The sequence below is a fragment of the Pipra filicauda genome, unplaced genomic scaffold (genome assembly GCF_003945595.2).
Source record: "Pipra filicauda isolate LSUMZ 115617 unplaced genomic scaffold, ASM394559v2 scaffold200_size1382263_pilon, whole genome shotgun sequence".
In the NCBI taxonomy this organism is placed as follows: Eukaryota; Metazoa; Chordata; class Aves; order Passeriformes; family Pipridae; genus Pipra; species Pipra filicauda.
In genome coordinates, this window is record NW_024104311.1 from 179,217 (window position 1) to 191,714 (window position 12,498).

The following is a 12,498-nucleotide window of genomic DNA, read 5'->3' on the forward strand; positions in this document are numbered from 1 at the left end:
GAGTTCCACTGCTTAGAAATATTTCTCAAAACTGTTTTAATTCATCAGCAGGGGCTGTCTCTCCATGCTAATACTCTTTTCCTTGCTGACTCCCCCAGAATTCAGTGACTTGAATTGCCCTGCATGACTCTGTGGTAGTAACTGATCCAGCTGTTATAGGAGCTCTTATACTTCCTCACACCAAAATGTTGAAACATGCAATTACTACTTGTTCATGAAAAGCCTCTTTTACCATAACATTCCTTGCAGGGATCTGCTGCCCTCCTCTTCTGAATTCCTGCATGAGATTGCATGGTAGTATTTCACAAAACCTCCATTCAAAAGTACACTGGTATCACATCTCCAAGATAGCTCTTTTCCCTCTGATCAACCAAAGCCTAACTCAAGTGTTCCAGCAGTGCCTCTGTAAGATTACCTTTAGATTAAAGAAAAGGTAGCTCTTGCCTTATTGCACTTGCATTAATTACATGACAGGATTAGAAAGAAGGGCAGACCAGAATTCAGTGCTTCCCACTTGATCTGGTCCTGTTTAATTTCACATCAACAGTGTCAAAAATATGCTGCTACATGCAGCCTCCAAGTTAATTCCTTCCTCCTCAGTGACCACATGCTGAAGTAATCCATGCCTCCACACAGCTAGGCAGGAATGCAACTCTAGGTATGCAAGAGGAAATGCTGATCTCCTGGCTGTCTCAGCCATGTGCAGCAAGGATCTTACCAGTTTCTTGCTGTAGCTAATGCAAAGCCTCAGTCCCGATCTTCAAAGCTCGGGGACATTTGAAAGTGTCTCTCATGAGCAACCCTTTTAGCCAAGGTTGATGTAATTTGGTACAAAGTAGCACAAAATGCCTTAAGTGTGTCAACTCAGTTGAACTTAGCAGCATGACAAAAGCTCCCTGAGGAGGTCACATGCAACTTCCAGAACAAGAACTAAAGTTTTCCTCTAAGATAAATAAGAATCATTTAAATGTCTACTCACATAAAACCTTCTCTGACTCTATAGTAAAGTATTTGCAGTTATTTAGTTTCCCGAGCCATGAGATGAATATGATACACTTCAGCACTGAATTATCAAAGTGAAGAAAGGATTCAGGCAGGTAACTTATCTTCAGGAGCTTCTTTTGGGGGTAGGTGTGTTCTCACGGGAGGGAGAAGTAGAAAAGTCAAAGTACAAAATAAACCAGTGTAGAAAGGGGACTTCAACAACAACAACAATAACAATAACAACAAATCTCACTTCACTTTTCACCTTTACCCTCTCAACTGAATGTAAATCGGCAGCTTAGCGGCCACCAGCCTGTCTTTTGCTAGGTGAGAGAACAGGCAGAGAGGAATAGTTTGTATTGGGCAGTCCTCCAGTTTTCTCACAGTGCGTAACCCGCAGAAGCACCTGTATGTTCCGCACTCTGGGCTGTATCTCTGAATCCCTGCCATCCTCTCACGCAGCGATTATGCCCTCCTCTCTCCAAAGAAAGAGACGACCGGGTGACCTCACCGCTGTCCTGGCCAGACACATACGAGCACGCAGACCCTGAGCCCTGCATGGACGCCAGATACCTGATGCTCAAGGAACTACAGATCTGCCTCTCTCACAGACTCCAATCCAAACTGTTCCCTGGAGAAGCAATCCCATCCCTCCCACCTCAACTTTTCCAGGCTCACTCCCCCCACCCACTGGAGTGATCTGGAAGGGCGCTTACTTGTGGACACTAGGAGGAGAGGCTAACAGACTGGCGTGTCACATAGGCATAAGCACAGTTCCTCTCCAAAGCCATGGGCAGAGGCAGCTATTCTGTTGTTATTCAACCACAGAAATATCTGCTGTTGCCAAGGATGATCCTGTTGTCCAAGTGTAGACTCCCTGTATCTGCACAAACACACACTCGCTTTTCCCTTGGCTCCTCTCCCTTCCCTGTTCTGTTGCACAGAGGTTTTACTGTGTCTCTCTGGCCGGTGCTCCAGCCACCACTGATCATGCGGCTGCCCAAGCTGAGCACCACAGTGCCATCAGGAAGTAGCTGCTCTGAGAGCCTGGTGCAAGCCCAGAGACAGTGTCACAAAGCACTGGCCACGGCGTTCTGCTTCTGGGAAAGAAGGGACAGCCTGAGTCCAGAGGGTGTGCTGCCATCTCTACCTCTCTGACACCAGTCCTCACCAGCACATGAGCGAGTATGATCTGATAGAAGGGGTCTCTGCAGGGGCATGACTGTACCCAGCGCTTCCTGCCATGTCCACTCTCACTAGCCTCCACCCAGCTCTCCTCTTATCTTCTGCTCTTCAAACAACCCTTCCCATCTCATACTCACTTCTCACCTGGTTTACATGTCATTAAATCAACAACAAAACCTGCAAGCAGGACCAGTCACAGAATCACAGAATATGATGAGTGGAAGGGACCCATAAGGATCATCGAGTCCAACTCCTGGCCCTGCACAGGACCATTCCCAAGAGTCACACCATGTGCCTGAGAGCATTGTCCAAATGCTTCTTGAACTCTGTCAGCCTTGGTGCTATAACCACTTCTCTGGGGAGCCTGTTCCAGTGCCCCAACACCCTCTGGGTGAAGAACCTTTTTCCAATATTCAATCTAAACCTCCCGTGACACAACTTCAGGCCATTCTCTTGGGTCCTGTCACTAGCCAACACAGAGAACAGATCAGCACGTGCCCCTCCTCTTCCCCTCAAAAGGAAGTTACAGACTGCAATGAGGTCTCCCCTCAGTCTCCTCTTCTTCAGGCTGAACAGACCAAGTGCCCTCAGTTGCTCCTCAGAGGGCTTCCCCTCAAGGCCCCTCACCATCTTCATTGCCCTCCTTTGCACACTCACTAAGAGCTTAATCTTTCTGATATTGTGGTGCCCAAAACTGCAACACAATATTCAGGGCGAGGCCACCCCAGTGCACAGCAGAGCAGGACAATCCCCTCCCTCGACTGGTGGTGATGCTTTGCCTGATGCACCCCAGGACACAGTTGGCCCTCCTGGCTGCCAGGGCACTGCTGACTCATATTCAACTTGCCATTGACCAAGACTACCAGGTCCCTTTCCGTGGCACTGCTTTCCAGCCTCTCATTCCCCAGTCTGTACATGCATTCAGGATTGCCCCTTCCCACATGCAAAATCCGGCACTTCCCCTTGTTGAACCTCATATGGTTGCTGATTGCCCAATCCTCTGATTTGTTGAGGTCTCTCCTGCCTTCCAGGGAGTCAACAGTTGTCACCTCATTAGTCACCATCCTCCATTCTGTCTGGGCTCCCTTAGGTGGCAAACTTCAGGAAACAGGCTGCCTTCTTCGAGGAGTCTCTACCTCCCACATTTCCCACGGAGAAGACCTTATAATGATAGGACTCTTTATGTTGCTACCAGTGTACAAAGATTAATCATTGTTTCACTTGGGTGGGCTTGATCCGAACTGCCTTGCTCTGTATGAGCCGCATTCGCACTTTGTTTGTGAAAAGCAAAAGTTAATTTCTTGAAGTCCTGCAGCCCTCTTATCCAAAACCTAACCTTAATGCCATTTCAAGGAGTACGTGGCATTCTTTTTGATTAATATATTCGATTGAATTTATATTCTGTATAGGACTGTTATTTATTGCTACTCAGTGCATGAAGAAAGTAAAAAACCCCTCATATTACAAACTAAAGTACAAAGATTGAAAGTTCCCTGCTAAACATGTCAATGTAAACGTTATTTTAAACGCAATAATTTATGTGCTTTTTTTGTGGGGAGAAAGTAGATCAAATAGGAAATAGACAAGTGTGAAATATAATTAAAATTAATTCAAATAACAGAGGCAATATGCACTAAGGGAGGAGGACTTGAGAATTAAAACAGATTATTTTGAGCTGAGCCGTCATTTCAAAAGGGAAACTCTAGAATTACTCTGTCCTTCTGAGCTATCAAAACTATGAAAAGGAAAAGTGAGTCCATCTGCTTAGTCCAATCTATTTTATAGTAAGTCATTCTATTTTCCCATTACAAAATGGGACCTCCATTATCTTCTATTTCCACAGTCAGCTCCACACAAAGATTATTCAGGATTCTGGCCACCGAGGAGTTTTCCTCCAGGAAGCAAGGATAAGAATTCTTTAACAATAAATGTCATAAATATGGTGAAATAGCCTGAAGTGGCAGAGAATTTTATATTATTTATCTCATCCACAGTAAGCAGTGAATGTAAAGGTACAATACCACTTCATTAAATTGTCTATGAGGTTGTCTTCTGTGGATGTTAAACTTTGAGCATGAACTGGACTCTATTTAATTGACACAATACAGTCGGAATACTTTCAGGATGACATAGACTTTGTTCTTTCAAAAATAGCTAGAAATACTTGTTACAAGGCGGACAAATCCAAGATTTGTCTTACACACACAAATATATATAGGTCACAGAACTATGACATTGTAGAAATAACTGAGATGCTGTGGGATAGCTCACATGGCTATAGTGCTACAAGGGACACAGGCTCTTCAGAAAGACGGGGAAAATAAGTAAGACACAATCTCCGCGTGAAGCAGCAGCTTAAATGTGGAGAACTTTTGTACAGGTTGAACAACAGGGCTGGGGGAGGACTTGTGGGTCAGGATCAGCGGAGAGGTCAGCAAGGGTGACATCATGGTGGAGCTGGGCTACAAACAGCACGGATGTGGTGAGGAAGTGAGCAGTGCTCCTCACAACAACTTCTTTAAACAACTCAAGGAAGTATCTGGATTGCACACCTGGGGTTTTTTTTACATGAGACTTTAGCTTCTGTGACACTTGTAGAGAACAAAACGGTAGGGAACAAGCAATCCAGACAATTTCTGCAGGTTGTCAGGAACACTTCTTGATTCAGGCACTGGATGGGCCAACCAATGTCATGCACAGCTGGATCTGTTATTCAGAAACAAGTAAGAAGTGGCTGGGGATGTTAACACTCAGTGGCAGGCTTGGTTGTAGTGACTGCAAAATAGCAAGGCCTAAGATCTTATGGGGGACTGAGGAAGACAAACACACAGCCTGAGCTTTAGGAAAGCTGACTTCAGCTTATCCAGGAGCTGGTAAGTGGGATACCATGGAAGGCAGCTTGAGAACACAAGGAGCTTGGGAAAGCCATCACATCCTTGAAAGCAACCTCTTAATCATGCAAGACAGTCCATGATTCAGGAGTACAAGCAGACTTATCAGGACACCAGTGTGGCTAAACAGTGAGTTTGTAACTGAGCTGAAATGCAAAAAGGCAGCACAGGATGTGGAAGCAGGAATATGAAATATTTCATGTATTTGCTCTACTGAAGTTAAATATGTGAACAGATATCAACAATAACATGTACAAATAGCATCTGTATCACAATTGACATTGCTTCATGCAGTCAGTTGACCTGATCACATGTAACAAGGGGAAGAATCAATAAAAGCCCAGGAGATACAAAACTAGGGAAAAAATGTAGAGGCACAGGGAAATCAATCTAGCAAACAGAAAGAAAGGCATTAAGACTAAACAGGCAAAGAAAGAGAGAGGTGGAACAGAGAAGAGACTAGGGCTCAGCTGGAAGGGGAGAGGGAAAGGCGCAGGAGGACTGGCACAGGGCCAAAGCATTCCCCCAGTCAACAGTGCTGTGAAACCCACTGAGCCAGGGCCTCTTCCATCCCCCTCACTGAGCACCCGCAGGAATGTGACCTGTCACTGCTAACAGGGACTCTCTCAGCTCAACACGTTGGGAGGATTTAGTTTTGAAACTACTGAACAGTGTGTGACCTGACATGGGTGTTAGTGTGGCTCCCAATAGTGGGGTCTCTGCTCCACTTTGCTATTCTTAAAATTAGTAAATGATGCACAAAGAGAAAGTCATCAGCAGATCATTAGGGTTCCAAATGAAGCACTCTGCATTTTGGAAAAGCCTTACTTAAGGTTCCCTGCTCAATTCCTTGTGCATGAATCTGCAATTAGATAATCATACTGGCTGATTACACTGCCATATATTTTCTCTATGCATAAGCTAGAAAAAAATTTCACAGATTTCCTTTGAGAGCTTTTCTGAAGTTTAAGTGGATTTTACACTTGTTTTAATTTTGATGAGTTTTCTTTATATTTTATATATCAACCAAAAGTTAAACATGAGGTCACTGTCTAAAGAATTAATCCATTAATTAGAAAATGAACAAGTAAAATAATAAATAATATTCCTAGAACTTCATGCTGCAGCTTTAGCAATGATCTGTCAGATATTATTCTTTAGATAAGTACTTCTTTTTGTAGAAAAGAAAAGGTACTTTAAGGGCAGGTCATTACTTTCAGTTTCAGCACTTTCCCTATTTCCTGCCCAGTGCACCTTGCCTTGGTGAAATTGTACTTAAAATTGTTAACTAACACACAAGCTTGCCAAGACTCACTTAACTATGGCTAAATGAGGCAAACATTATGATTAAACAGGAGTAAATGTTGGCCCACTAAGAAACAAAATCTACACAACGCCATTAGTATTTAAGATAAGTGCTAAAAAATTCAGCGCTAATTTGTTTCTTAGCAAGAGTGATGGCCACCTTTCTTCACAGCCTTTGCAAAGCCAAGAATAAACTGCTCTTTTTGTGATATCAAGAAAATAACCATGTTAATGTTAAGCAAATTATAAATTGCATTGCAAGCCTAAAATAATTAGGAATAAACTGTGTTTTGACTGTTTTCACTTTCTCTTAATAATTTGTTTTGGTCACATCTCTTTTCAATAAGTTCCAGATTGACTCCAAACACAAACAATTTCTTCTGCCATTTACTGATCTAAAGTTATGGAAAATAATGTGCAAAGATATTAAATAGTTCTTCAAGAAAAATACAAGAGAACCACAGACTATTAGCTATCAGTTTGGGTTACGATGGCAAATCAGTATTTAAATAGATTTCAGTTTTTGCATTTCACATGCACACCATACGCATTCACAAATTTCCATGATTTCCACAGAAATGTACCATCATAATTAATTTAGCATACATGAAGTTTCAATCTTTAAGGTCAGTGGTTAAGGGAAGCCAGGAAATATTCCTGTAAAGTACAATGGATTATTTCCTTTTTCTTCTAATAGTTAAATTTAAAAAAATAAAAATATCAACATTTCTCAGTTTATCTTACCGTTTGCTTTTCCTCTGAAGCTGCTCTTCCTGAGACTTTGCTTTCATGTTTTCCTAACTCCATTTCCCAGGGGAATAAAAACCACTCAATATCCTGAGCAGAAGTGATTCAACCTGACCACATGTTCTATATGCCTGTACTTTTGGAGTTAGGAGAGAAAAGTATCAGGCAGCACTGTGGTGATTTCTGGTCAGTGCATGTTTCCAATTATAGCCAACGAAAATCCACAAATAGAAGCGTGAAGAAAGGGCAGACAGCTGCCTCTGATAACAATAAACATTGGTTTGGTATCACAGCAAATTGTTCAGGAGGGATTTTGGTTACTGGCCCCATTCACTCCCTCTTTGCCCCCTCGACCCCAAAAGCTCATACCAGAAAAGTCCATGAAAATTAAAAGCTATGTCTGAGTAGCACTAACTTGTGTTCACAGAGATTACTAAGCAAGTAAAATGATGAATATAATTAACTGGCACCACATGTTGTTATGTAGACATGAAAGCATACAGGAAAATACTTTAAAACGGTGCTTTAGCATGACTGTTGGTCTTTCCCTGTTGAGTGTTTGGAACTGAGCTATTCCCATATTCCCTCATGCAGAGTGTAGTCTCCTTTTCTAATATCAGAACATGACATCTTGCACTTTCAAAATGCAGAAAGCATTGCAAAATTTTCAGCAGGTACCATGAAGAAATGACCAGTGAACATCTAAAATGGAGCTAATAGCCATATAGAACCTGGTTGTGGAATCTGTTAGTGGACTGTAGAACAATAAATTGGCTCTGGTTCAAAGTGAAAAGGTCAGGAGGCCAATATTAGAAGTTGCAGTACTGGAGGAACCTCTCAGTGTCCCTGCTAAGAATGCCAAGGTATATAACACACCCTTTTGTTGCCACATCAACTGGGCTCATGTTGTCTAAGGACCGATCCACACACAAGGCTGGTTCTGCATGCACCAGCATGGGAAGGGGAAGCATGACAACACAGAATAACACAGAAAATGTTTGCTTCTGTTAAACGAGAATGTGCTCTCTGGTCAATCTGTGGTTCATTACGAAACTGTAAAGCTGGCATTTTAAGCACCTCACTAAATCTTAGTAAACACACATCCTTTCCACCTCTTCCTCTCAATACATCGGTAAAAGAAGACTCTGTAAAATAAATAAATCAACACATAGGGCAAATAAATAATATGAAACTCTTGTTTATCTATCATTTTTCAACAGTCCAAACTAGGCACACTGCTTTCTGCATGTTTCTTGATAGATGTGATACTCACGGAATCTTTAGAGCCTTAGATAGGAAGAAAAGGCAACCAGTTGACCCCCTACAGTCTATACAGTTTACATATGAGAAGTTGACAAACACCCCCTTCAAACCTTAGATTGTACCTTTTCTGAAACATTCTTTAGAACAAAGAAAAAGTTACTTCAGTGACAATTATTTTTCTTTAGTTTTTCTTTTACCTCTCTTTTCAGAAGAATAAGACAGCCAGCAGAAGAGTAAATGTGGCAAAGCAAAAGCAAAGAACCAGTCAAATCTGCAAGGGCTGCCATAGCGGAGGGAATAAATGTGAGCTTGATGTCATGAAAGTAAAAATACACCCCACTGTGTCTCCTGGAAATGCTGGGATAAAAGGAACTAAAGTAAGCAACATAATACCCAGAGGAAAGCTGCAGTTCTCTACTCTTCAGCAAGAAGGCAAGCAGTAATAAGAAGTTCATATCTCCAAAATCTTTTCTGTGAGGTTGAAACTTATCCCTGAGGCAAGAAATTTGCATAATGTCTTTGCACCACTTACTGACCTCAAAGGAGGTCTTCAGTGGGATCCAAACTGCAGCTTACATTACACTGCTGCTTACTGTTACTGACCATTCCTATGGGAGGTGAAAAAACCTGAAGCACCTCCACTCCCATTAACCTGTCCATTTGCAATAGTTTTCAATCACAGACAAGGACTGGAGCATCTCAGGTGGTCACATTCAACTGCTTCTGCTTAGTGTGCTCCCAGCCCTGTCCCACTAGTGGTAGGGATACCCTGGTTGGCAGCAGGCTTCCAAACGTCAGCTCCCAGAGAGTCACTCCCTCCTCAGGCTGGGGAGCAGATATCCATGTCCTAAAGGAACAGGCTGTCAGTAGAGCAATGAAGCAGCAATACAGGACTCGAGACATATATAAGCAAGCAATGGCAGATTTTTATCTGGCATTTGTGCCATGTGTTACTAAGCACTCATCCTAACTACGCTAAAACTTCATCTTCAATCACGTTTATTGTCTCTACTTTCAGGGTCTTATACTGTTTCCATGTGTCAGCTCACCCATGTCAAAGATGATCACTACAGAAAGACCCAAGGAAGCGACTATTGGAGTGACTGTACTAAATAATTTTAACGTAAGATGGTGATGAGTGTATGTAGTTTCACAAGTAGGTTTTCCCTTAGCATTCTTGTAAAAGCACCTAATAGCATTCACTTGAGAAGCTCCACTTCTCATGAATGGAAATTTATATTCTGGATGCATCATGCTGCTCACTGTGCAACTGCAAGGGAGTTGAAGCAAACTGCATTGGAGATGGGAACAGGAAAAAAAAAAGCTGTGAATGCAAGAGAGTATGACACCAAACTTCATGCCATCATGCTTAAATCAGGGAGCCCAGGAAATACTGGATGCAGGGCTCTTCTGTAGCCTGAATTATATAAGGACGCTGGAGAGATCATAGAAAAGTTGACATCACCTTATTATCTACCACAGCTTGCTCAGTATGATATTTCACCACTAAACCTGAGGAAAGACCATGATCCTAACCATATGAGAATTTGGTTTTATATAATAATGAGAGTATATTATTTCTTACATAGAAATAATGGTTATTCTACTCCAGGGACTTTCTGAGACAGTAACTGTATATTTCCTGTTTTACTTTGCTAGGGAAAACATAGCAAAGAGGTGCTGAGTAAAAGCATGTTCTAGACATTGCCTAAATTACTGTGCTATTTTCGATTAATTCTTTTTATTACAGTCACTCCTCTCTTGACACTTGTTTTTCTTCTCAGAGCAGGACCTAACAAGAGGCCAAGAGATGAAGTTGATGAGGGGGAAGGCTGTGAGTTCTTTTGTAAGAGGCAAGTGCTGAATATCCCAAATAGCAGTATTGTGTAAAGAAGCCGTTCAAGCAGATGTATTTTCTGTGCTCATTTGATCTGCTGTTGTTAGAGAATGAAGCCAGTGACTATCATGATGTGTGCCTGTCACTCTTAGCTGTTTTCACTCATGTGGCTTCCATAATTCTTTTACTTTGCCTATTTTCATTTCCAGCCTGGCTCAGTGGTAGCCCAGGGCTGCCAGCCAATGGCTGCACCACACATCACACATCTGCACTCCTGCTCTTAAGCCCATAGCTTTTATTTGCTCTGCATTAGACACACCATAAGCTTTCAACAGTTAGAAGTGTTAAGTCTGACCCTGATGTGGTCAATTATATTATACTCAGTTGAAACCTATGTGACTTAAGTCACATATATCAGCTAAAAACCCTAAGAGTAATACAGAAATCACACCCACAGTGATTTTTAAAAGTCTAATGTGGAGAGAGTTCCCGTCCCACACTTAAATCAAAAAGTTGAAAGAAAAAACAACCACAAAACTCAGTAGGCTGCCTCACTACTTGTAACTGCCAGTCTGGCAGATGCCACAAGTTGAGCTTTCCGAGTTATTTCTGGTGCTCACCCTTCTCTCAGTCCCATCGTGCAACACCAGCAAGCAATCCCTATGTTACTCCAGGTCACATGAACCCAGGGTCACATGCACATGCCTGGAAATGACAGGACCCCAGCAGCGTTTCTAGCTGGCATTTCATGGCATGATCCTTGCAGAAATTAAGAGCACAGCAGAGTACTGGACAGTAATACAAAGCAGGCTTACCTTCCAGGCAGCCAGGAGCCAAGGGTGGGAAGCTGATCCTTAAGAGAGGTGGGTCCACATTCCTGCCATGGCACCCGGCAGCTGCTGCTGTCACTCCCGGGTCCACCCCGATCGCTCTGCAAACACTCAGGGAGCAGGAGGTGGCAGGCGTGGAAAAGGAGGAAAACATCACAGGCACTGCCAGTCTCTGCTTTACATGTGAGGAAGCAGAATCCTACGTGTCACGTACAGGGAGCAAGAGGCTCCTTGACAAAGTTTCTCCAAAGGGACAAGTTTGTATACATTTGAGCATGAAAACTAGGAAGGTTATTTCAACATTATAGCAAATTGATTCCAAGAGCTCTGAGCCTTTTCTGACGTGGAAGTCCATGTAAGCTGTAAGCACTTTCTTCTCTTTGCAGGTCTTCTAAGTCAATTGTTCTGAAGTGGACTATCCTTGTGCTGGCAAGATCCTACATCTGCTGTCCTCCAGGAGTACATACGGGAGTGGAACAACAGATCTCTTTTCTGTCAAATACCCATTGTTTCAGCTATATATACATGATGTCCCTGAATATTACTGCTATATCCCAGCAAACCAAATTATCCTGGGCTGTAAAATATATTTCAATAGATGAGTTACACACACACAAAAAAAATCTTCCCTCCCATATTTATTGGTACTGTTTGCCATCCCTTCCTCCACAACGATGGATGTGAAAATGATGAGAAGTGACTAATTAGGAAAGTATTAAATACCTTTGTAGCTATCTTTTAAATGATGTGGCAGCTGTTCCGTATAGAAAATGAGTGGCTGCTCCATAGCCAGGCAGTGGGTTTTTTTGAGTCACTTCCCAGGTCACCAGGAAGCAAGAGCACAGGATATGAGCTGTCATTAACAGACCAACTCCCATCCCACCGTCTCCACCTTCTGTCTCTGCCCACTCTTATCGAACAGCCAAACCTCAAAAGAGACATTACTCAGTAACGCTGATAAGGACACCAGCATCTGACCCGCACCTCTGCCCCTCTTTTGCAGAACAAAAGCGGAACATAATCACCTGCTACTGCGGAGATTTTTTCATAATAAAAACTTGAATAAGCATAGGCTTTGATTGATATATTTTGCAGAGCTGTGTGTCCATTTACATAAGTATTTGGGTTCATTTGTCAATGTGTGTTCAATTTTTTTCCATAGAGAGGTTACTACTGTAAGTTTATAACTACAGCAAAATTCTCTACACTGCCATATGAAGTTTGCCTTGAAAAAAAGTTCAGTTGAAAAGAACAGATAAATATCTAAGTGTTTAAAAGTTTCCTGAATGGCAACAGCATTTGGTTAAAAGATTGGAATTTTGATAGCAAACGTTTTGACACACCTATCTATGAGAAGGAAAAAAAATACAATACAGAGTTCTCAACAGAACTCTTATTTTACTAACTCTCAATTACTACTTATTCTGCAGCCAAGGGTTGGTTTATAACAGCTGAG